Raw genomic sequence first — 25162 nt, forward strand, 5'->3', positions numbered from 1 at the left:
TAGACAAAATGAGACAAAATGAGAATAGAAACCAGATGCAGTATAGACATACCCTGAAATCAACACTGACACTGTTTTTGCAGAATACTTCAGATCTCCTTGCTTAGATGCAACCCAGCATGGGCTTAGATACCCAGTCAAATAACATTTTGCATATTCTGTGCCTTTTCTGAAAGCTCTGCACAGAGAAATGAGACTGGAGTAGTTCACAGATTTACAACACATCTATAAAGCTTGCTATGGCAGGCACAGGGATGGCAACATAAGTACAGGCATGAACCCTTTGCCCTTGCCTGAAGTGGCTTTCAGAGCCTGCCTTTGGCCAGCAGCTTTGGCCAGAAGCTGTCTGCTGCCAAGTGGTGCTGCTGCCAGGTGGTCTTCAGTCAGATACAGCATTCTGTTGATGCAGTTATAGAGCTTTTGTATTGGAGCTGGTTGCTGTCAGTGCTTCTGAAGTTAATATAATTTTTCTTTGATATTCCCTTACCACACTGGCTCTGGAAATGCTCCCAGTGTGCTAGGAAATGGGGATAACATGATCACAATTTAAGGAATTCTTTTGATAATGAATTTTTCCAGCATGAAGCCAGATAATATCAAGGCTGTTATGTAAATATCAAGGCTGTTATGTAAATCAAGCTGTTACAAGACTTTGGTATTTTTCTAATATTTTTTAATTAAGGGGAGCAGGTTCTCCATATCTCTTTTGTCAATGATTTAGTGGCACAGTATTTTCCTTATAAGTGTAGGATGCAAGGACTTTTATAAATTCCATCACTGATGATTTGCACGAAATTTTTGCTTGAAATTGTTTAATAAGTTGTAGTTTGGCTTGTTAGTCAGCTCCATGCTGGAAGTACTGAGTATGTGGTTCCTCCTTTTCCTGTGTTTCTTAGGAAGAGTCAAGAGTCATTTGCCTAGCTCCAATTTTGTTGAAAATATCCAATTTCATCTTCTGTAGAAATGTTGCCTTTAACATCAAGCAAGCTATGCTTTTGGTCAAGAAATAAAGCAGCTACAAATTAGTCAAGCATTGGGGAATGAGCAACTTCACCTTTAGTTTTTTTTAATTTTTATTTTTTAATGCATCTAAATTTAAGTCACCCATTCTGGCAATAGCCATTCAGAAGGAACAGCTGCCAAGATGGTAAACATTTTGAATTTGTTTGTATAAATGTGAAATGATGTTCTGCAGCCCTAAAATAAAAGCCAAGTTCAAGACTTCAAAGCCCAGGGTTTTACTGGGAAAATAGACCAACTATTCCTATGGGCTTCCTGGAGAGCTGAAATCATAATAGGCTAAATAGAAACAACATAAATAGCAAGAAACCCCAGTATTCCCAAGGGGTTGAATATGAGAATTAAAATGGGGGAAAGAAACAAGAAGACTTGCATGCCATCTTTTTTCCTGAATACTTCCAGTATTTATCAGACAGGTCATTTTCAGCAGTCAGAAATAAAGACTAAGGGGTGCATAACAAGACTTGCTAAAAGAACAGTATGTTACCTCAGTAAAGGGGGTTATGTTTAAGAGAATAAAACTCATCAGCAATGCTGTAATTAATAGGAATCTATGAATCAGTGGGATGCTGAACTGTAGAGACACAGTCAAAACCAAACAAAATCTCACGGTACCTTGTAATGAGTTTTTATAGAAGAGCTGCCAAAATAAAGACCAGATTAAGAAAACCAATAAAGACTTCTGAAAAGAAATGTGAAATAAGGTGGTTAATGTGAAATGTAAACAACCTGGAATTGTAAACTGCTAGATTAATCTGAGGATTTCATAAATGCTGTGATGAAAAAGCAGCATGTTCCTCCTGCTCTGTAAACAAGTAGAAGGAGCTTAACTCTGAATCTAAAACACATTAGGGAGATGGATTTAAGCAAAGACAAATTTCAGCAATGTTGAGACAGAAAAACAAGTTAATAGTTGCATATTGGACATTCTGCAAAGCCTTATCAGTGAGACAGAGAAAAATGATCTCTAATCAGAGAGAAAGGTGGCTACAAATGAGCGGAGATTGACAGAGTGAAGATGGTGAGAAATGCATGAATATTGAAGAATATGTACAATATACAGGGAAAGTAATATGGTGAAGATTCCTTAATTTCACCAGAATTATGATCCCGGGAGTGGGAAATGTAAAATGGGCAGTAAAGGTTATTAGAAACAGTAGTAATAAAAGGTGTTGCAAAAATTCTTAAAGATTCTAAAGAGAAAAAACAGGTGTTTACTAAATTCATGGCAAAGCTCTCACTAAAATCATTAGGACCAGGTCAGACTTTGGGGACAGAAAAGGAGTGGAACAGCAGACAAATGACAAGGATGACAATGGGATGAAGACCAAGATACAACTGGGATGTTATCAAGTTTGTAAAAGGCTAAATTGCTATTAGCAGCTTATGTCTTCTCTGTCTGAAGGCATAAACCTTGCTCAAACCTTGCTGTAGGAATATTTTTGTCCAGTCAAGATATCTTTTAGCATCTTCTTGTGAGCTTAAAGGATGTTAAATATGGATCATTTTTCCAAAAAAAATCAAGTAATGTTGATGTATTTCTGTGAAGCTGATATATATAGATAGATATAGGTATGGATATCTATGCTATAAAATTAAAGATCTATGCAGAATTATTTGCTTGTTCTCATGAAAAACATGCATATTCCTAATAGAAAGCTGTTATTACCATTATCACTTGGATATTTTAAAACCACATTATTATTTCACAGTCAGGAAAATATTTGAGTGATTAACTGTGGTTGTCTCTGCTAGGGAACACCTCGTTTGCTCTGTCAGATACTCCCTTTCTGGCAGTGGAAAGGACTGCAAACTCTTTCACATCCCAAATGGGCATATGGCTGGCTTGTGTTTTCCAGTAACTCTTCAGAGAATTCAGCTTCTTGCTTCAGACTTTCCCTTTTGATGTAATGGGTTGTCTGCAATGTGGTAACTGTATTGTATTTCCTTTTTTTTGAATGAACACAGTTTTCCAAAAGTTCTTGAAAACACCTTCTAATTGTGCAGTTACTGTAGGGGATGCATTCCCCAAGAAACAACAACAAAAAAATATCATAGAGGAAAAAAATTATAATTTAAATATTTGGGGAGATTTGAGTTTTTCTTTTGTGCAGATTGGACATTGAATTTTTTTTTTCCAAACTGATATTGTTCACTTACACTGGAATGCTCAGTTATAGGAATCCATGCTGTGAGATCTTCAGGATGGTATTGTTATTTCACCTCTTGTATTCTGTCGGTGCCAGCAGCAACTTTCACTCATGTAGGGTTCTGCACTTAAATTTTTATTTCTGTAAAGGTGTCGGAATATGGTATAGTATTATCCAGTCTCCTATGTCATCACCCACTTTTTCTTCTAAGGCCTGGACTTGTACATTTTCAAGCCACAACAATGTGGTCCTAACTAATCTAACAACCTGGAGTCCCAAATATGGACAAAGTAAGAAAGGAAAATGTGTATATTTTTGAATTTCCTTTTAAAATAAGATGTAATTAATTTTTATTCCTATTTTTAAACATCCAGTTTTGGAATTAAGTGTTAAGTTTTTCTGAATTTTGAAAATCTTGAGGGATTAAATATAAATTTAAAGCCACTTTACCTCTAAAAAACCTTTGCTTCTCCTAAGCCATGAAATCTGCATCCTACATAAAATGCACAAATAGATTTTATGTCTGTTTCTTCACTGGGCTGGGTATTAGACAACAGGAGAAGGTATTTATATCCACCAGAATGAACCTCATGCTCCACCCTCCACAGGAAGTAACAACATGAAGAGGTCATCTCTGGTGTTAACAGTCTGCTGGTTATGATTTGCCTAAATTGGATCTAACCCAATAATTGAAGGTCTGCAGAATTTCATCACTGTGGGAATGATAAGCATAAATCATTGACAGATTTCTTACGTGTGATTTCTTATGTTCAACTACAATGTGCAGATTTAAGCATGTTCTGATAATTGAAGGTCTGCAGAATTTCATCACTGTGGGAATGATAAGCATAAATAATTGACAAAGAGATTTCTTACGTGTGATTTATGTTCAACTACAATGAGCAGATTTAAGCATGTTCTGATAGCCATTACAAATACGTTTAAAAACAGGAGAATTTAACTTTTTTTTTTCTCCAGTATTCTTGTATACTGGAGAGGTCATTGAAGACTGATGCAACTGCAGTCCTTCTGTTTTGTGCAGACACCAAATGATGGTGGTCAGGTGATGCCTGAGAACACAGTGGGAGGATGGAACACCTTTGCAGGACATGCCTTGGGTGGGATTTGGCACAGTGGCTGACTTTCATCCATAAGAACAGCCTGTGCAGAGAGGACACTTGCCAATTAATCAGCTGTTTGCATTTTTAAACACGTTCTGAATCCCAGAAGACTGCTTTGTGAACCTCTTGTTTCAAACCACTACAAATTTGCCAAAACCCAGCAAATACTTGCCTGAGGCCCCAGGATTTATGCCTGTGGGATTAAGCTTTGTAGTCAAGCAGTTCCTAAGCAGTGCCACAAAATGTTACAAAGGATCTGCTGGCAAGGTGCTTGCAGCTATTAAAACATTGTCTTTCTTTCAATATTAGAGTACACGGAGTACAGCAATCCCATCCCAACAGTGATCTTTCCTGATTATCCTGCCCATTCCTGATTCCCTGTATTACAGCTGTTCCTCTTGGGAGCCATTTCATGGTGAGTCAGCAGCAGCAATGAAAGCAGATGGATTTTGTCTTTCAGATGCAAGAGACTTTGCAGTGGTTCTCATCAGGACCATATAGAGAGAGACCCCTAAAGTATCTTTATTTATTGGGACTCAAATTATTTAGTAGGATTTTATGGAAAAGTTTGTTAGATTTTAAAAAATACAGCTTCCTTTATACTGGCTGGTCATTCAGATGGAATGGTGGCTTTCTAACGAGTAAATCAGTGAAAAGAAAATCTCTGAAAGTCCTTAATTTAGCTCTTGCTAGGCCAAGGCAAATTCTCCTTCTTTGAGGAACCATTCTGTCAAAAGCATGTCACTTGTATGTACATGTAAAATATTTAACTACTGTGTCTGGCATGGGTAGACAAAGTAAGCTTCAACTTTCTGTTTACCTACCTCTAAAATGAATAGTGTAGTTATATAAACCTCATCTGTAGAATATGATCAAAACCTGTCTGAAAATAACATTTTCTAAAAGGAAAAAGTTGCCTCAGTGTAACACTTCATGTCAAAATATACTGACAAATATTCCTTACAAAGTAGCCAAAGGCAGGGAAACAAATTTTTAAACAAGTTTGCATATTACTCATACAATTTTAGAAAGGCTGTGTAAGTATGGGTCATTTAAAATTATACTTAAATATAGGAGTTTGTAGCAATAACAAATCTAACAATAATCTTTCTACAGAACAATAATATATAATAACAAAAAAAAAGTCCAGAAAAATATGGAGGGATATATCAGAAGTAGAAAAGATGAATTATGGAAACAGGGAGAAACTAAAACAATTCACCCATCTCTGTACATTTGGCCACCACAGTGGTTGAGCAATACTATTTATTTGTGCTTTTTCACCATGGCAGTAGCTGAAGTTTTATCTCTTGACAATGCTTAAGCTGAATTCTGTGTATCTATGGATCCTCATGAAGCCTATCCATGCTTGCATGATATCCATGTCCCACAAACAAGGGGGGCCTCAATTTAATGCTGTGTGCAAACAGAGCTGCAGGACATTGTGCTTTTGCCTGACAATTTTTTTTACATTTCTAAACAAATTTTGTAAAAGCAAAGCACATTTTTTTATCCAAGAAAGGGATGTTATCTGGAACCAATGTTTTACAGGCATCAGCCAAAGTGAGGACAATTTTCCTTCTCTGTGATTGCAGTAGAAGATGAAGTGTTCTCAAGCCAGCTGCAGTGTACTAGGCCAGTCTTTGGATTAAAAAAACGTGTGCTGTGACCCGGGCAGAGTCATCACGCAGCTGATACAGAACAACAAGTCATTCTTAGGAGCAGCTGCTACACCAAGCCAGGGTTCTAACCCTTCCAGTGTCAGTGAGCCCTGTTAGGTCCTAATTAATTTAAAGAGACCTTATTATCTCAAAAAATACAACCCTTCTCCTGTATTTGTAATGGAGGTTTGGTCACCAGTAAAGTTTTTGTCTCCAAAACTGTGCTCTCAAACCTTCTCCCAGCAGAGTGATCAGTTTAGTCCCACCAATCCTGTATGTGGGTATATAGTTTATACAGTGTGTTTCACATTTCAGTGGCAGTGGTAGCATAAATTTTGCCAAGAGGAGCAGTCAGCTCTCCAAGACTTTCCCATACATGTCCCCAATACATGCCAAGCTAAATGAGGTCCTGGTGAGGACACAAAGTGATTGGCAGCAGGGACAGTCAGGCAAGCATGGTGGGTGCAGGGTAGAGTCTTTCCCAGGCACAGAAGTTGTAGTTTCACAGGATCCTTTCTCAACTACAGATACAGCCAGTTCCTTTTATCTGCCCAGTCACATGCCTGTTATTAAATTATTGCCATCTGTTAGTTGGGAACTCCCTTTAGAAGCACAAAAGAGCCAACTACAGGGATATCTGGCTTAAAAGAATTCTACTTTACCCTGCAGAGTGTGGTAACATATCAGTCTTGTATCACAACATAAATGGTATGGTAATAGTGGGAGCTGTTCAGAAAGGTGTTAATTTTCAAACTTCTGAATCAAATGGCTTAATTCCAGTTTTCTCTAAAACAGTTCCATGCCGGAAAGCATCCAGGCATGTTTAGGTTTTTATGGTTGTTTGTTTCTTTTGGTTGGCTAATTGGTTGGTTTGGATTTTTTGTGGTGTGTTGTGCATGTGTAAAAACACAGAAAAAAGTGAAATTAAGTTCATGTCTTATGCAATTTGATCTTAAGGAGGTTGGTAAACTATGTCTTTTATTCATGTCAGCTTCAGCACCTGAAACAATCAGTTAGTTTTGAATACCTTGGCAAGGTAGCCTTTACTTGTGTTTTCAGTTAAGCTTGACAAGAAAAATACTGTACTATATCCTATGGGCTTATTATTAATTATTTTTAATAGGCAAATAATAGAGGTTTGGATCAACTGTTCAGCTGTGTGGAATTACTCACAATGCTCACTCAGTCGTTTACTGCTCTGTCTGTATAGTCAAACATTGCATCTATACCCATCTGTGACTCTCATTGCATACTGGGAAGGTAGCTGAGGGATTTACCTTGTGTGAACCTCTGCTGAGAATGCTACATTCTGTCTCTGCACATGAATGGCCCCATTTTCAGGACAAACCGAACTGATACGTTGTAAGAATGAATGATTTCTTTATCTCTCACTAAGAAAATTCTGAAGTGCTTCAAACTTTCTCTCCTTTGCAATGTTCTGCATAGTGGTAATTGATGTCAGTAACTGTTATTTATAATTTTAGTAACCATTATGTTAGAGTAAGTTTGTAGCCTTTTATGTAGGTTGTTTATGAGATATAGCATAAATTGTCTTTATATTTTTTCCATCTTCTAGCCTTTACTGTTATTTTTGCAATAGATATTTTTTATTAACTATAAAGATGCTTCATATTTGAGAAGTAACTGAAATGTGATGATCCATAGATGATGAACAGTTTTGGCTTCCTATGTGTGAGGATGGGAAACTTTTTCCATTAATACAGTATTTAGTATTTTCTACTGATTAAATGTCTTCTACTTTTAACTTGTTCACTTTTTATTTATTTTTTTTATTCCTCTTCCCTTCCTGTGCATTTTCATCCAAAACTTTCTTCCTGTGACTCTCACCAAGTGTGACCTCATGAAGGCATCGGAATTTCAAAATTTATCTATTCATTTTTCCTAATGAATTATCTCTAAAAAAATTCTCGGTAAGGTGGAGTCCGTTTTACTTAAGTAACTTTGCTTGACCCAATTCTCTCCTGACCCATTTCCGTATTTCCTGAATTATTTCCATGGCTTTTGAAACCTGAGCAAATATCATTTAGAAAAGCTAAATTAAGGTGTTTATTAAACCAGTGAGGATTGTTGCAGAAAACACACAAAGCTGGAGATGTAATTAAGCTCTTCTTCCGTCCCACTTCCCCCCCATTCATGCACTGCTCAATGGAAACACATTCTGGCAAAGACAAAAAGCTGTGGCTAAACAACATTAGTGGATGAGTCACTCAGAGAGAACTGGAAAGAAAGAAAGAAAAAAAGCCCACAAGCCTCTGCTGCTAGATAAGAACAAAACTCGGTCCAGATGGTCCTGTACATCTTCCCATAATTTCCTGAAGAAGAGAGCACAGAACCACCATGGGCCATGCTTATGTTTTCAGTAGGTCACACTTTCTTGGTGCAACAGGGACTTTCAAGCACATGCGAACCCTCTTCAAAAGGCTTTGTACAGATTAAGATCAATCAGGCCTTGCTGAGCACTGTGCTGCTTGCAGGGGTGTTGATAACACTTTAGTAAGGATTATAACAGCTATTTGCAAGAGTAGTTCAATGACTAGCATGAATAACTGAAAATACGGGATTGAAAGAACTTCATTTCAGTGCCATGACTTTGCAGAGACCACAACAGCTCCGGTTGCAGAGGATCCCTATTGGATCCTTGGCCAGATTCCAGGACAGATGGGGTCTCTGGAGTAATGACAATGAAGCAAACCCTCATAAGCATGTGCAGGTTTAATGTTTGAAATGTTTCTGTGCTCCGCAAGCTTTGGTGGGTTTTCACAAGAAATGTGAAATATGTTAGGCTATGCTCTGCCAAATTTCCACATTTTGTTCCTTAGTTTGGTGACATGAAAGGCTTTCAAAGAGTAAGCATTATTCCTCTTTGCTTTGTTTTCAGAAGTGAAAGAAGTGTTTTGTCCATGATTGTTCCTCATTATGCTTCCATACCAGTTTGGGAGAATTTTGTTTTGGATGATTTCTACTTAAGTAGCTAGAACTGTACAAACTTCTAAAAGTGGAACTGTGTGCTGACACACCTGGTGCAGATGTGATCAAGATGATGTTTACCAGTATGGTCTGAGGTGTGTTTATGTGTTTGTGAGCCCATGTCCAGGGCAGTACCTGTACTTCTGCATCAGCAGAAGTAAATTCATTGTGCTTTCCACTGCTACCTAGTCAGGAAATATCCTTGATATAAGGAATAAAAAGTGTTCAAGAAACTGTGCAGTGCTATATGGATGATTCTGATTTATGTAAATTAGACCTTCTGAGAGTGTTGGCTGATGGTTAAAACTCTGTTAAACAAGATCCTTCAAGTTTAACTCGCAGCTCTGCACAGCCATTGGCTGCTGTGGCCAGGCATCACTTGCCACCTATTAATCAATCCATTGAAACTCAATGCAAAGGTGATGCAGGCTGGAATATATTTACAAAGAGCAGTCATGTTAGGAAGCACAATTTTTTGCAGAAGCTATTGTGTAAAAACAAGTGTAAATCACCTTTGAAGTAGCTTAAGCCAACAGGTTTGGGCCTGAAGTTCTTGGCTGAAATATTTCTTGCAGATTAATATGAAAAAGTGATTAGGTGTGGGCCAGTATGAAGTAAAACTGCTGGCAGCTGCTCTTTGAATTATCCTACTTTGACTGTAAGCTGAAAACTGATATTGTAAGTCACTTGTGTAGCTCATCAGAAAAAATAAAAATAAACCCTAACTAAGGGAAGGAGGGGATGTGAGCACAGCTGCCTGACCTTTGCCAGGGAATCTCCATAAAACTTCTTTGCATTCACATCATGTTGTGGAGAGGTTTTCCTCACCACTCCCCATGGGAGCTGCCCCCTCTTCAGCTCTGCAAGGGAAGCAGGCAGGGCTGTGACCTGGGTGATTCTGGATGAGAGTTTGCAGCGAACCCCTTACTCACTCCTACATTTTGTCCTAGCACAGGTGGGAAGAGTGTGGTTACTTTCCCAGAGCAGAGATCAGCCTGCAAATGTTCTCCAGTGGTCAACACAGATGGCTTTGCTTTGGCAAAGGGCAGCACAGTACTGCTGTGCATTGCTGGAACAGTTCTCATAGATTTTTCTTTGGCTTTAGTCAGGCCTCTCTTCAAAATGCAAAGCAAATGCCACAGAGACATAGTCTGAAATGGGAGAAAATAGCTCCACAGAGCCCTTAGAAACTAAAGCATCAGTGTGAGGAGCACCACAGAGGGAAACGTGTTTTGAACTGGCCTTCAAACCTGACTTTAGCTGAGGATATGGGGAGTTTTTTGTTGTTTTGTTTTAACTTGATAAAAAAACCTCAGAGTCAAAAGAGGCTTTTGTTTTTAAAAAGCTTGCTTGCTCTGTGAGAAAATCTGGAGCGAGAAAGAATTTGAAAAACTGTCAAGGAAATGAAATATACACATCTGATGTTCATTGAGTTCATTTTGCATTTTAATGGTGTTGATGTTTGTCTATTGGAGATGCTTGACAAAGCATTTATGCACAAAGAGTTTTTTTTACAAAAAATGTGACTCTCTACCATAACAGAGCTGAATAAAATAAAAATTTCTTTAATTTAAATTAGCTTCATTTTCAGATTAGTTTTGTTTGTGCTTGTTTAGAAAAATTCTACTGTGCTTTCTTGATTGCTTCCTTGGAGTTATCACACCATTACTCTGCTTCCTTTGTCAAAAGGGTGACAATAGGAGAAATGGGCTCAACTTTTAAACTTCACAAGGTCAGCCAAACCCCAAAATTTAAAAATTCTTTCATGGTGGCTCAAAGGATAAAATAGGTGCTATGGAAGTGCTGTGATAATCCATTATTTGGTCTCAGGATGAAATCAAAAACTTCTGATTTTTGTAGCCTTTTAGAGCTGGTTCTGGTTTGGGTTCTTTTAGTGATGGTGGAATAATCAACAGAAAGAGATGGAAGGTTTTTCATTTGAGATATTTAAAGAATGAAAGAAAAAAAAAGTTGGTTCAAGTACTGCTGAGAATAATCCAGTCTGAATTTGGCTTCTTCCAGTAGTCCATCAATAACAATTAGTTCCCTGGTCAAGAGAGAGTGCCTTTTGCATCCACTGGCTGCTCGTAATAGCTTCCAAAAGGGAAGCATAAGATGAGAAATGCATTCTTTACATAACACTTATGCTGCTAAGAAACAGCACAATGCCATTAAAGTTAGTGGGGATTGCAAAATACCACAAGCAGCAAAAACTTCTCTTGCTTAAAATTCTTTCTGCAGAGTTCTGTTACAACACATTACAAATGGTAGGAACACTATTTATGGGATGCAGATTTTTATTTTATGAAATAAAAAATTAAAAACTATGAGTGACTTAAATGGGGTCATTTTGGTTTTATATAGGGCTAGACATGGAGCACCCACGAGATCTGTTCACTCCATGGATTGATGATGCTTTACTTCCAACTGACAGCACAGGGCTGACCTCACACAGCCTCTTCACATGTAAAATGCAAGGTTTTTAAAGCTAGGTCAGTCTGACTCTTGGCTGCTGTGCTTCTACTCTCATCCTGATTTCCAAGAAATCCCTCCTCTGAGATTTCTCACAAGCTGGTTGCATGTTAAACTAGACTCACGCCTTGTCAGCAAGGATCCAGAGCTGAGAGGCAGCGTGACCATGCAACCATGAGCAGGACAGCCAGTCAGATGGATACAGCTGTCTGCAGATTCATGTCTTCTCTGTGTGTCTGTGTCACTCAGTTTAGCTCTTTGATCCTATATCAGAATTAATCAGCTGTGATTAAAATAAATAGAAATTTTTAACTTTCCCAAAGGATTGTAAATGTAGGTGGGTAATGTCATTGCCTTCTTGTTCAGGCTTTGGCAGTTTGTGACTTTGTTCATAAATTTTCTGTAAGTGTAGAATAAGACAGTGCTGAGGAGAGACAGAGTGAAAGGAAAGCAGATGTAAAAATAAATAAATAATACTAGAATGACAATCTGTAGACTAAATGGGAACATTGGTAAATGCAATCTGTAGAAATGTCTGATGCAAGTTCATCAAATGACAGAATACAAAAGTGATGAAATGGGTTAACTTTTCAAAATTTACCACTATCTAAGTTTCTAAAAATGGTCAAAGAATTTACAGCAACATGAATTTTTTTAAAGCATGATCAAACTGGCATAGCTTTGACAAAACTGAGAATTATGATACATTGACCTGGGGAAAGTCTAATGGGAGTTTAGGAGAAAATAATGATTTCAAAGCCAAACATACACAGGTCTTCTGAAAAAGATTCATAAATGACAGCTGGGGGAGGTAATATATAAGAATGAGTCCAAATTCCCGTTTATTTGGCATGGAAGAAAGGAAAAATAATGTAAATGTAATGGATCTGTGATAACTGTGGAAAGTCCCAGACCTTAAGTGAAAATAGAGTTCTTGAACCAAGGAAGGGATGGAAGCAGGTAGCAACTCATTTGATCCAGCTAAGAATAAAGATTGGTGCTGGTGATGATCAGTCATCTTTTCAGAACTATCTTTAAAAGCCATGCTCTGGCCATTCTCCCTAAGCTAAAAGCAGCTGAAGTATTTTTGTGGTGAGCTCATTTCAGATAAAAAACCATTAGAAATGTTGCATTTTTCCAAAGGGCTGGTCAAACAAATACATATGCATTAGCATGGTTCATATTAACATTATACAAAAGTGTTGTGCAGGCATAAACCAGGGGAAAATGAGATGTTTACAACCCCTGTACCTATTTTATTTGTTGTGGTACTTGTCTTTGGAATTCAGACCTTCCTCCCCTCAGATTGTCCTCTTGTCTTCTGCAGATATTTGGATATGGAGATATTTTCTCATACTCACAGTTGCAAATTGCTACAAAAAAATGTTTAACTAGTAAAATTAATAATCACAGAGCATTAAATTTTTCATCAGGACACTATGGTATAACATTTTAGAGTCCAAGTGGTCTCTAATAGCCTTGGATGGAAAGAGGGGGCCAGAAAAGCAATATATGTGTAAAGAAAGGAATCTGAGTACTTTGGCAAAACCAGAGACCAATCCTGCTCCCTCTAATCACAAAAGTTTATGAGAATGCAACCAGTGATGCTTAGACATTAAGCGAAGGAAAATAAAAATTAAATCCCAAGTGTCAACTGTGGCACTGTGATACTGTGCCTGAATCACAAAATCTCTGCAAGTTTAAGAAGCAACCATAAGTTGATACGTAAGTAGACAATATGATAGACATGAGTAGATATCCTGAGTGCAAAGATCTAATGGATGGTTTGTAATTCTGTCCTACCTGGTGTGATTTCCATGGCTCTGAGTAATCCTCTGCAAGATGATATACTTGATATATACATTGATATACTTCTCTAGCACAGCCAGTTGGAATTTGGAAAAGAAAACTAAAACCCAACTCTACAGATGTTGGTATCCACGGTTTCACTTTTAAATACAAATTATCCAGCCTTTTCATTATCTTTGTTTTAGTCTCTTGGTTGCCCTATTTTTCTCTATTATAGTAAACAAGCGGTGCTTATTTTTAAACAGCTATAAAAATAGATAAGTCCTAAAATAGGTGGAGCAAAACAAGACTAAATGGGAATACTTGTTTCATACAATCATGCATTCTAATTCTTATCTTCCACTAGGGGCTGTTCTACAAAAGAGTTTAGGGGGCATAATTGTTCCTATTAATACATGTTAATTGTAAAAATCTTCTTCACTTGAAAGTTTCTTCTGTAAAATATATATGCTATGAGCAATGGCACTATTTTAAAAATACAAAATTAGAAATATTCGGAATAATTTTGAGGGTGTAGTTATATAGAATAACTATGTTAAAGTCCTGTCAGTTTTGGGTGACTTAACATGATTTTAAAATGGGAAATGTACCTACAGTTTCAAAAAGACAAAGCCAAGCAAGAGAGGACATGGGAGGGGATAAAAAAGAAAACAAAATGAAGCATTAATTTAGCAATATCTCAACCTGATAAGGAAATACCACTGCACCAGACATGCAGCTCTTCTGCAACATAAACTAAATTTAATTTATCTGTGCATAAGGACTCAGTTTTTCTTTCTTTTACATCTAGTCTACTGCTTCACTGGGGCCATAATTTATTAATAAAAATTTATTGTTTTAAATTAAATGTTTTCATGAAGAAGCATTGACATGTAAAGGAGAATATCTGTCTTTTTAGGAGAGGAAGTTATTGCTTCTATTCATTTATTTTGTTCTAAAATCTAATTAATCTTCTTATAAGCTAAATTCTTTTTTCCTAAAAAGCCAATTTTTAGACCATATCATACTTCCCTGAGGTCAATGGAACTGACCCATTGGCCAGTGTGGGTGATTCCACCCTCATGTTTGGGTTTAACTTTCAGTCATTTTGTATAACTATTGGATAAAAATTGTCTCAAAAATTCTATCAGAGACCCAAGGAGGTTTTTAAGGTAAATTTGGAGACTACCAAGAATGCTTACTAAAATGAATAATTTTTTAAAAGGCAGGGGTTTTTTGTTTAATCATTAAAATAATATTTTGGAATTCTTGAGAAAACAAATTTCTGTGTCACATGGCAAAGCAAAAACACTGTTCAGAATTCATCTGCTTTCCTTTTAGAGTTGGTTTCTGTGGGTAACATGATTAAAGTGGGACTCTTAGTTTCTGGTGGGCTCCTTTGTATACTCCTTGCTTTTCTAAACTCTTCCTTAAAACTTCATTTTAACCTAAGGAGCATGGCAAAAAAAAAAGTTGTAATAAGTAGAAAGTATGTTAGAAGATAAGGAGATTGTTTAAAGCATTTTAGTATTAATGAGGAAAAAAAGTGGAATTTGATGAAAAAAAAATTAATTTTAAGAAGTTCAATGAACCAACCTAAGAAAAGAAAGGCCAAAACATGTGAGCAGAAAGACTGTCATCCAATGGAAAAATGTTTCTAAAGAGAGAAACTGTGATTTAGCAAGAGTAAATCCATGCAGGTATCTGTTTATGTTGAAAGAAAGGCCAAGCAGCACTCAGATTCCTATCTCTAGGATCTTCAGAGCTCCAGAATGAAAGTTGCTAACCATTATGCCATCAAAGTGAGTCACCCTCTTCACTTCATACCTATCTCTAACTACTTCAGATTCTTCAGATTTCTTTCTGAATGAAGGAAAACCCACCAGAAATTTAATTAGTTTTCATCTTAAAATAGTAAAAGTTTGCAATACAGACTGAAAAAATGTCAAGTTCCCTGTGTACAGTGTTTCTTTAACATGTCTGTCCATATGTTTTTGCAGCTTCTAACAATTCTAAGCAGTGAGGCTCATTCAGATCAGACTGAAGATGAGTATCAGGAGCTGAACGTGCTTTCCCTTTGAGGCCTGCAGTTCTGTGAGAGCATATTCTGCTGTGAATATTACACCCTTTCCTTTCTCTTAAGTATCAAATTGTCTGCCTGCTGTGTGAGTCCTTGGCCCAAACATTTCTCTAACTAAATTAATGGTACAACTTTAAGGTAATGAGTCTGTTTGAAAGATGCAGGTGTGTAATTCTGATAGCTTTAATCAATTCCTTTGGATGATATGCCAAAAAGTACATTAGCTGAGTCAGCATGAGCTTCAATTTTACATGGGAATGTAGATATACACTATTATAATCTGCAACTATTTTTTTTTATCCCTTCATTTAGTACATAAATTTCATTCTGCATTTAATGCAGGGGAATTTGAAGTAATTGAATTTTCTTTCATCATATTTCATGGTGTTTGGCATGCCTGTGTACCATATTTACTTACTCTTTTCCACAAAGTCAATGTAAAGACTATTTGAACTGAGAAAATAAGAATTTTTACACATAACTAGGTTAAAAAATGACATAATGGAGCCCCATGTCTTTAGTGTAAGTGGCAGGACAGAACCCTCTTTAGAGTGCCCGCTGAAGGCAGCGGAACTATAACTGAGGTGAATAACTATAGTGGAGTTAAAAAAATGTTTGCTCTGCTTGTTGCAATAGAAGAGAAGCAGTTGAAATAATACCTGTGAGTTTTACTGAGTTATTTAATGTTATTACAGAGAATCATCTGATATATTCACAAAAATATTTGTATGTTTCCCTGTTTATACTGTTATGTTTTCCCTATTCTAGAATGCTCTAAGCATTCTAGAAACAATTATATATAAATTAACAAAAGTAGTCTCTTAGTGAATTAATTATTCTATTAGATGTTGTAACAGGCAGTGTTAGAAATGGAAGTTGAATACCCACTTCCATTCTGTTCAGCTCTAAGCAAGAAGGACTACTAATGACACTTTATCATAGACAGTTTTCAATATGCTGAATTTATGCTTTTTTATTTGCTCCCATAAAATATTCTTCTTAAAACTTCAGGAAAAAACATACTGAAGGATGATAAACTTTCCACAGACTTTAATTGATAGTCTTGGAAGTAAATTTCAGTGATCAAAACATTTACAATACAGCACAACAAGAAACAAGGTTTGGAAGGAATTATATAAAGTTGTATATAAACAAAGCTTTGGCAATGTCAAATCAAGAGGAGAGATTAATTTGATGGTCTGTTTTTCTGTAGAATTCTTTATGCTTTTCTTGGAAGCAAGTCACACTAGTAAGTATGGGAGATGGAAGTCAGAATAATTGGAGTTATGATCTGATACAAAGTTTTATTGTATGATGGAAGCCTATGTTTCCCTGGTGGTTTTTTTGTATCTTGAATATAGTGTTTAGCTGTGACCCACCAGCCAAATATACAGTTTCTTCAAGAGTACAACAGGAGGGTGAGGTATCTTCATGAATGAAATGAAAAGACAACCTCCCACAAAAGGCAGATGGTTACCACTTAACCCACATTAGTTCAGTAAGTAAGAATTCAGAAATCTTAAGCTTGGTTAATTTTTATAATTAATAGTCTCCACAGACATTCTGGGACATGCAGATTTCTGGAGTGACAGAGGATCCCCTACAGTTTATGTCTCATCCATAGACTGATTAGTTGCAGAAGGAGAAGTAAACACAGTCTAGTTTTGGAAATTCTGCTATCACTTTTTCATGTTTGCAGAAGCTGTCTGATGAAAGATAAACAGCCCTGAAGGAAGAAATAATTCTTTCTACTGGGTCTTACAAGTTAGACCTCAAAAGGTAACAGCATACTTAACATTTGCTTGCCAATCCTTAAGGCTGGATTATAGGCTTACATTAAAAAATATCTGCCAGGGAAGACTAAAGAATAACGTTACATCAAATATTTCCTCTGAAAATAACCTTGAGTGTTAAGAGGTTACACTTTAGTCATGAAAATGTTGCTCTTTTCTAATTATTTCAAATATAGCAGATTTTATGCAAAGACTCAGGGCAGATCTAGGCAGGTCTTACCAGTTATGGACCTTCTTTGTTAACTTCTCAATTTCTGAGTATTTAAATGAATTTTGACATACCAGTGGAGATGGGATGGATCATCTCTTTGAGATCCTGAGCAGCATTAGCACAGGGTTTTGCTGTGCAGGATTTGTTTTTCATACACTAAACTTGCTATATGTGACCAAATTGCTCATTACACTGTCTGCAGCTTGGACAGTCACCATGTTGATCATTATTCAAATATAGAAATTTAATGCAAAAATCCTATGTCTTGAAGAGTTAGTTTCCTAGAGTAAGTTTTGCTTACTTAAGACAAGATGTAACGACTTTGTGAAATCAGTTTTAGCAACTTATGGATGACTATCTATGACTATCTATGACGAACTTTTAATATTAACACTGTTAAAATAGGCAGAGAAAGTAGAGAGCCTATAAGGGAAAAGTGGTATATGATCTCTTTAAAGATATTTTTAATAGTAGTAATAAATTCACTAATTGGCCTATTTTATTGTGAACCTTGGGGAATTTTAGTTGGTTATTTTATCCATTCACTTACATTTATGAGCTGGGTTTCAGTAGGAAGTTTCATATATTGTTCACTGGCCTGTAGTTATGATGAAATATGGGTTTGTAACTCAGCTGCTTCCCAACATCTGAGTTACTATCTCTCCTAAATACTGTGGTATTACCATTTTCTTACACACTTTCCACATCCTTGCTGATAGGATGAGCCACCCAAATCTCTCCTGGGAATAATACTGATCCTTCCTATTTGTGGCACATGCTATACTTGAGATAATTCACAGCATCTACAGCCTCCAGGTGTAAGGAACACTTGGTTAAATCCTGTCTTTCCCTCACCTGGAAGGCCTGGAAAGGAACATCTGGCACATTGTACACATTGCTCACATTTGTTCATGGTTGAAAGTGATAAACTGTGGCAGGTTTTCATTCTTCAGAACAGTTTTGAACAGCCACTCAAATTTTTTAGCTTTCAGCTATTGTCCTTGGCATAAGGAGATTGAAAATCATTCCCCTTAGTTTAAATGAAGTAACTTTGATACTTGGTGGGAATGCTTGACCTCAGGGTTGAATTTCCTATGGCCTGGGTATAGCAGCTACACAGTAGTTACTGAGTCTGAGAGGTGCCTGGTGTACTGGAGGACACTGGTCACTGCCTGGTCCTCGCCCAGAAAAAATCCCTATTTTGTGCTTCAGCCCAGTAAAATTTAGTGTTGTGGCATTTATGGAACTGGTCTGGGCCTGCATCCCCTCCCAAAATTCCATGAATCTGTATTGCATGGAATAGAATGAAAATGGCAGTTATCTTAATTGATAGAGGACTTTGCCATGGTTTTGTACCTATGTCACAGGGGACTCTCTGGGAGCCCTGATGTGCTGCAGGGTGGGAATACACTTTTGGGGGCAGCTTAGAGTCAGACCTGTCACCTTCAGTAGAGGCAGGAAGTGGAGAGCAAGCAGCTGCCTTTGGGAGATGAGCACAGCTGCAGATATCTCCAAATTCCTTGCTGGAAGTAGTAAAACTCTTTCATACCACAAAGACTCTCAGAGAGTCTTAACCACCTGTGGTGGTTGCTGTTTTACAGATGATATGCAGTGCCTTGAGGCTCAGGGAGCTTTAGCTGATGTCCAAAGAAGTGATGAGTCCTTCTGTGCCTTCTGGAACAGCTGTGCTCCCAGCTGTGCACATCTTTATGTTCATGCTGGGTTCTGTAGTCTAGCTTCTCAGAACTGTTTTGGAGTGCCATATTCAAACCCTATTCCTCCTATATCTTTCATTATAGGAATGTTGATTCTCATACTTGAAAGTGGAAGCACAGAAATGTTATAAAATTCACTGAAAGCGAATTATTTTATGTTGCATACTGATGTCATGTTAGGCACAAATCCTCATGAATTAATTCAGATTTTCCAACCTTGCTTAAGGTCTTTTAGCTCAAGGAGACCTTGATTAAAGGCAGATTGAATCAAACCCAAATAATAGCAGAGGGTAGGGGTGGTGTTCACTTTGACTTTAATAGAGATGAAGTTCCAGTTTTATTCAAAGTCATGGCTGAAAATACCTTAAACCCACTATATGATGGTTATGCTGTGGAAGTTACAAGGGGTAATACAAACATTGCTAAACGCAGTCTCCTGCTGGATGTAAGGATTTGTACCTAACAAAACAAAAGTTGATTTAGATTTTTTCATTTATAATTTCACTACTAATTCTGCTCTTGTTTTTATTTTATCCATCATTATTATAAGCCTTTGGCAAAAGAAGCAAAACCAAAATAGTTTCCCACCCAAACTATTCAATGGTCTTGAGGCAACGGAAAAGAAATAACCTTGTTGTTTGTATAATGATAGCTAAAGGTTGCATGGGGTAACATACTTTTATCTCCAACATTATGATCAATATGTCACAGTACTGTTAGAAATACATACAAACAGCATGATTAGGGTCTTCAAATGAGGTGCACTCAGGTTAGGCATGCTGCAAAAGCCATCTCTGTGACCCTTAAAAAACCTCAGTAATTTTCCATTCTTTTCCATAAAACATATTATGGGCATGGAATTCTGTTCATCTAAACGTGCAGCTTGACTCATTGAGTGAAAGTAATGTAAATGAAATCTGAATTACATCTGTGTTGTGTTATAATGAATAACGTCTGCTTGCTAAGACACTGAGTCAAGGACCTAGTTCTGTGGAAGGAAAATATTTGTGTGTTGCACTGGAAAAGCTGACAGGCATACATCTGTGTGCTCTGCTTCACATGCTGAACACTAGGAATAATGCAAATTGTTGATTTGGCTAGGAGTAGGAAAAACATGGTTCGAGAATCAGACCACTTTCTGCGTGACTAATTTTAAGAAGAAAATGCAAATCTTGAGCACTTTTTTTTTTAAAGTCTGTTTATTTTGTCTTTCATATTTTTTATTACTTGTGGTATTAGCTTCAGTCTGGAATGTCTTAAGCAAAGTTCAACAAGTAAATCAACAGTTATTTTTATCCAAGATAGATAACTGATTAGCAAAGCAGGATATGAAATAGGGTATTTAATACAGTCTGAATTTTTCATGTATGTACTTGCAGCTTTAAATAAACACTTTAGCTTCCTGAACAAGCAATGCTTGTTACAGAGTTTGAGAGGCTTGTGTAATTTATATTAGGGTTGTTCAAAGCTCTCTAAATCTTTCTAATTTTGAATTTCACTGTGAGGTCAGCACTGAATATGAACAAACTTTAAGCATGACAATGGACTTTAGGCTGTTGATGTCCAGTTGCATAAAGCTATTTGAGTATGCACAAGATTTCTTTCAGAGTAATATGATAATAACACATCAAAATTTCTAAAATGTCATCTCATAAATGTAAGCTGCTCTATCCCTTTTGGCTGTGCTATACATATGCCCGTACATCAAATACTAGCTTTAAAACTGCAGGCATTGTTTAGAAGACATTTTTAGAAGCATGCAAAAATGTTGTAAACCTGTGTGACCATGTAACAGATAGGGATTCAATTAATTTTCCAGTGCTCGCATTAAAAGATAAGAGTTTTGTTTGAAATAGAAAGGAAATACTTGTTCATTAGGAAGAGTTGCTCAGTACCTAGCCTGCTGCTGTCAGGAGGTACTTTGGGGTAGTGAATTCTGCTGGATGGCAGGGCCACAGGACACCAAACCTTTACCATTTCAGCAAAACAGAAACAGTGCCAGGGATTTAAACTGCTGTCCCTTCTCTTGGTGTAGAATTTCCTCAGGTGTTGCTCTAATGACTGTGCTGATGCCTCAGGGTCATAAGCCTCAGAATTTAAGTATCATCTTAACTAGCTTAGCACAAAAGCTAGTGAGAAGATCTTGGTAAAGGCAGTCTTCTGAGGCCAAAGCTCAATTTAAAAAAAAAAAATAGTGGGAGTGCTGCCAGTTTTCACCTAGGAATCTTCTTGCTTGATATTACAGTTCCTTATGTACCTTATGCATTGCTTCCTTGCATGTCCAGAACTGCCTTTATCTGTATAGCTCAGAGCCTGTTTTCTACCCAGACTTGATTTTGCTCCAAGAACTAGACAGCTGAACAACTAAACACAAGGCAGCCCCAGTGCAGTGCGTGCTCTAAGAGCACATATACCACGTTCTTGGGAAGCTGGGAACTTTAAAACTGTAATAATTGTGGTAGTTTAAACAAGACCAGAAGAATTGCCTGGCACTATATGGAATACGTGTGCAGGACTACACGTACATTCTGTTGGGGAGCACTTTTGGCTTTTATTTATGCAGGTTTATTTTTAAAAGCTCTAGGGAATGTTCTGCTGTGTTCGGTAGAGTGCTGCAGATGATCTTTGCATTTCCTTATCAGCCTGAAAGGACCCATGCTTTTGTTTCCCCAGGGAGACACTTTCACCATTGGCTGCCTTGGGCCTCTTCAGTGCTTTTCTCTTTATACCAAATGCTCTTGGTTTACTCCTGCTGGAGTCTCCACAACTTTGCCATTTGTGCAAGTTGGAAGACACCTTGGCTGAGAGACTAACTTTCATTTGCATAAAATGGGGGTTTTTTTCTATTTTTAGTCCCCTTTGCATAGTGGATATGAAAAAGTAATGTGTATATCAAACATTTATAGAAAACATTAAGTCACTGCAACATTACCTTAAGTTATATAAATCATTATTTAAGATGAAAGCACTAAAATTGTTAAGATGCACCCGTCTGGCATTTAAAATGGCAATAGCCCAAATCAGTCTTAATAAAAGATAGAGCTTTGCAACAATATTTGGGTTTCTGAAAATTTGTTCGCTTTAAAATAAATATTGATGTAAACCATATATATTAGAAAACAATTTCTTGTGAAGTGACACTGCCATCCAAACTCAATTATTCTATCTTTGCTGCAGCTGTCAAGCTCTTAGACAAATTGTGTTTTTACATTGTGCTGTTAGTCTAATATTTGCCTCATAATTTCAATGGACACTAATGAAATCCAGTGAAATCTTTTATGAGTGTTTGAAGTAAAATTTATGTTAAAACAAGATTCGAAATTTCTAGAACTTTGTTTTCTACTTCAAGATACAAATAATTTCACAGAGTTTTTCAGAGTGAGAAAAGTGGCCTCTTCATTCCCCTGTAGCTTAGGTTATTTCACCTGAGTTCCAGCATCAATTAATTTCCCTCAAGCAGTGCATTTTCTGTTTCTAGGGGGGTTTTGTGGCTTTGGGGTTGTTTGGTGTTGGGTTTGTTTTGTTTTGTTTTTGGTTTGGTTTTTGGTTTTTACCGGAATATTTTTTTTTCTAAAGTCTGTGAGGTAAGTTAAGTTATGAGAAAAAAAAAAACAACCCACACTTATTTTTATGCATTAGCTTGGAAAAGATCTCTTCAGAGGCACAAAAAAAATTTCTTGTCTCTGTTTCTGGAACTAATACTGATTTAAATCTCTTTAGGTTGGTCCATTATTTATTCCCCTTGAAATGAGGCCTCTCTGTGTAAAGTACATGTTTCAATGCTGCCAATGACACCAAGAGTCATTCTTTTAATAAATCAGAAATATTTTTAATTTGTTTACATTTAAATATTCCATAGCTTTCTACTTGGAACAAAAGTTAATTTTACTAGATTTAAGCATGATTCAATATTACATAATGGTTTATAATGTCAGATGTAAACCAGGCAAAACTACCATTTAATTTAGGTCACTGGCTATATTTCTTGGTGATTCTGAGTTTAAGTATCTTGGTTTCCTTCCCTCCTCTGCACTTTTTCTTCATTTCTTCTCTTTCTCTTGTCAATTTACACAATATGGTGTTTAGAATTAAATGTTGTCTCAGTCATTTTGTTCAACGTTTTAAATTTTTGGCATGTATATTTCATGTACTTGGACACTGAGATCAAGCTTCTCTCTTATTTAGCTTCTTAGTGCCATACAAGCCATTGCTTCTAGCATTTGAACAGATGCATGCATCTGCTCTGTATTAGCCTATCTTTTCTTGATAATTAGTTGAGAAAGAATAAAAGGACTTTGTATCACATCCTTTCAGTATTTCACTCTTCCTTTGGTGGTCAAATTTGATTGAATAACATCCTAAGTACTCTGAGCTTATATCCACTCAAGACCAATTTAACATTTTCTCAGAGAATCTATTGTATTTGCTTGAGTTTTTTCTAATATACACTGACAACTGTACTTTCTTTTAGTAGTCAGCTTTGCTTGGTATTACAATGAGACTTTGAAATCAGGCTTTTTTTAAATTTATGTTGGGTCTAGGGAGGCCCCATGAAATTCCTCTGAAGTATGATGAAAGACAAAGACAAAGCAACTAATTTTAAAATATTTGAGTGTAAATAGGCATCTGTGGCAAAAAAAAAAATAGTTTGGGGTTCCATCACTTAGAACAGCCTAAATAAATATCACACATTTCTCTTAGCATTTAATATTTTTCTGTATTTAGCCACCCCCATACCCTCCAGTGTACATCAGAAGCAAGTGTGAGTGGAAACCAGGCTGAAGGTACAGCTGCTTCTTTGATGTGCTTCCTCATGACAACATATTTGTGTCAGATCTGATGTTGTGAGGCAGTTTTGTTCTTCCATGTGAGTGGAAACAGAGTGCAAGAGACACATTTCAGCTTTCACAATGCCTTCCTGCTCAGCACCACTGTAATTTTCATTAAGTCTCTTTACTGCAAAGGAGAAGGGATTGGCTCCTTGTTTTCACCTTCACATGGAGTTCTGTGCTGTGAACTGAAAATCTTGGTTCTCCTCTGCTTCACCATGAGCTGAGTCACAGAGTTAAACATTCTCAAATTTGTATAGTAAGGAACTGAAATATAACACAAGTGTGAATCCTGGGGCTTGTGTCTACCTCTGCATGTGATTTCCCAGTCACTGCAACTTTTATCATCTTTTTTGCCATTAAAAGTGACCATTGCAGAAGTACAGGAAAGCTCTGACATCAGCCAAGGATAACCATCACTTCTGTTCTCTGGTTTTTTCAAACTTTCATGGTTATTGTGACTGGAGAATGACAGAAACATTGGGCCAAGCAACCTAAATGTAAAAACCACATTTCCACAGCACACAGTTGTAACCTGGCAATCTGAGTCTCTGTAACTTGTTGGCCAGATGGGAGTGAGACAGGAAAAGCAGCACTTGCAGAATAGCAGTCACCCAGGGCTGTGCCAGAAGGAGAGAGCTACTAGGGCATGAACCTTCAAAGCTACACACCCAGAGGGCTCAGGATATGGTGCAGAGCCAGAAGAAATCTAAGTATTGTTTGCTCAATCAACAAGAGGCAAGCTTGTTGTGCTTGTCTTACACAGAAGCCCTTCCTGCTTCCAAGTGGTCTCCACAGCACAATTCCTGAGAGAGAGTGAAGAGTCAGTCAGGGTATCCATGAATTATAGAATTGATGTAGCATTCAGACAAGTATTTGGATTGACCAAGGTATTTTTTAAAGGGATCTGTGCAACAGGGGTCATGGACAATACAGAGGTCATGGACAATACAAATTTCTAATTATGTCTTGGCGGTTTTTCCTTGTCTCCCTAAAAATGCAGCCATGATTTTTATTGCCCATTTCTTACTTACTAAAAATTACCAGACTCATAATGAGAAAACAGAAACACTCCTTGGTGATGTTCCACTACAGGAGAAATGAAGTGCTCAAAGAAAATCCTTTGGAAGTCTTCTATCCTTTAAAATGATAGGCAAGATGCTCAGGAATGTAAAACTGCTCAGATCTTCAAAGGATCTGCAGAGATCTTCTATTCTATTTACTCTCATTAGCACACTCTGTAAGTAATAGAAGTAAGCCACACTGAAGAGTGGCTTTTAATAGGGTTTTCATGGTTGTGGGGTTTTTAAGCAGAAATTAAAGACATGGTTTCT

At 37.0% G+C, this 25162-nt stretch overlaps 1 long non-coding RNA gene across 1 annotated transcript in view; it reads left to right on the forward strand.

The window, feature by feature from the left end:
- The window catches only part of LOC120511464, a 77537-nt gene that overhangs the window by 34322 nt on the left and 18053 nt on the right, over positions 1–25162 (forward strand). The gene's annotated exons all lie outside the window — the stretch shown is intronic.

The sequence above is a fragment of the Passer montanus genome, unplaced genomic scaffold (genome assembly GCF_014805655.1).
Source record: "Passer montanus isolate IOZ18808 unplaced genomic scaffold, ASM1480565v1 scaffold66, whole genome shotgun sequence".
Taxonomy (NCBI): Eukaryota; Metazoa; Chordata; class Aves; order Passeriformes; family Passeridae; genus Passer; species Passer montanus.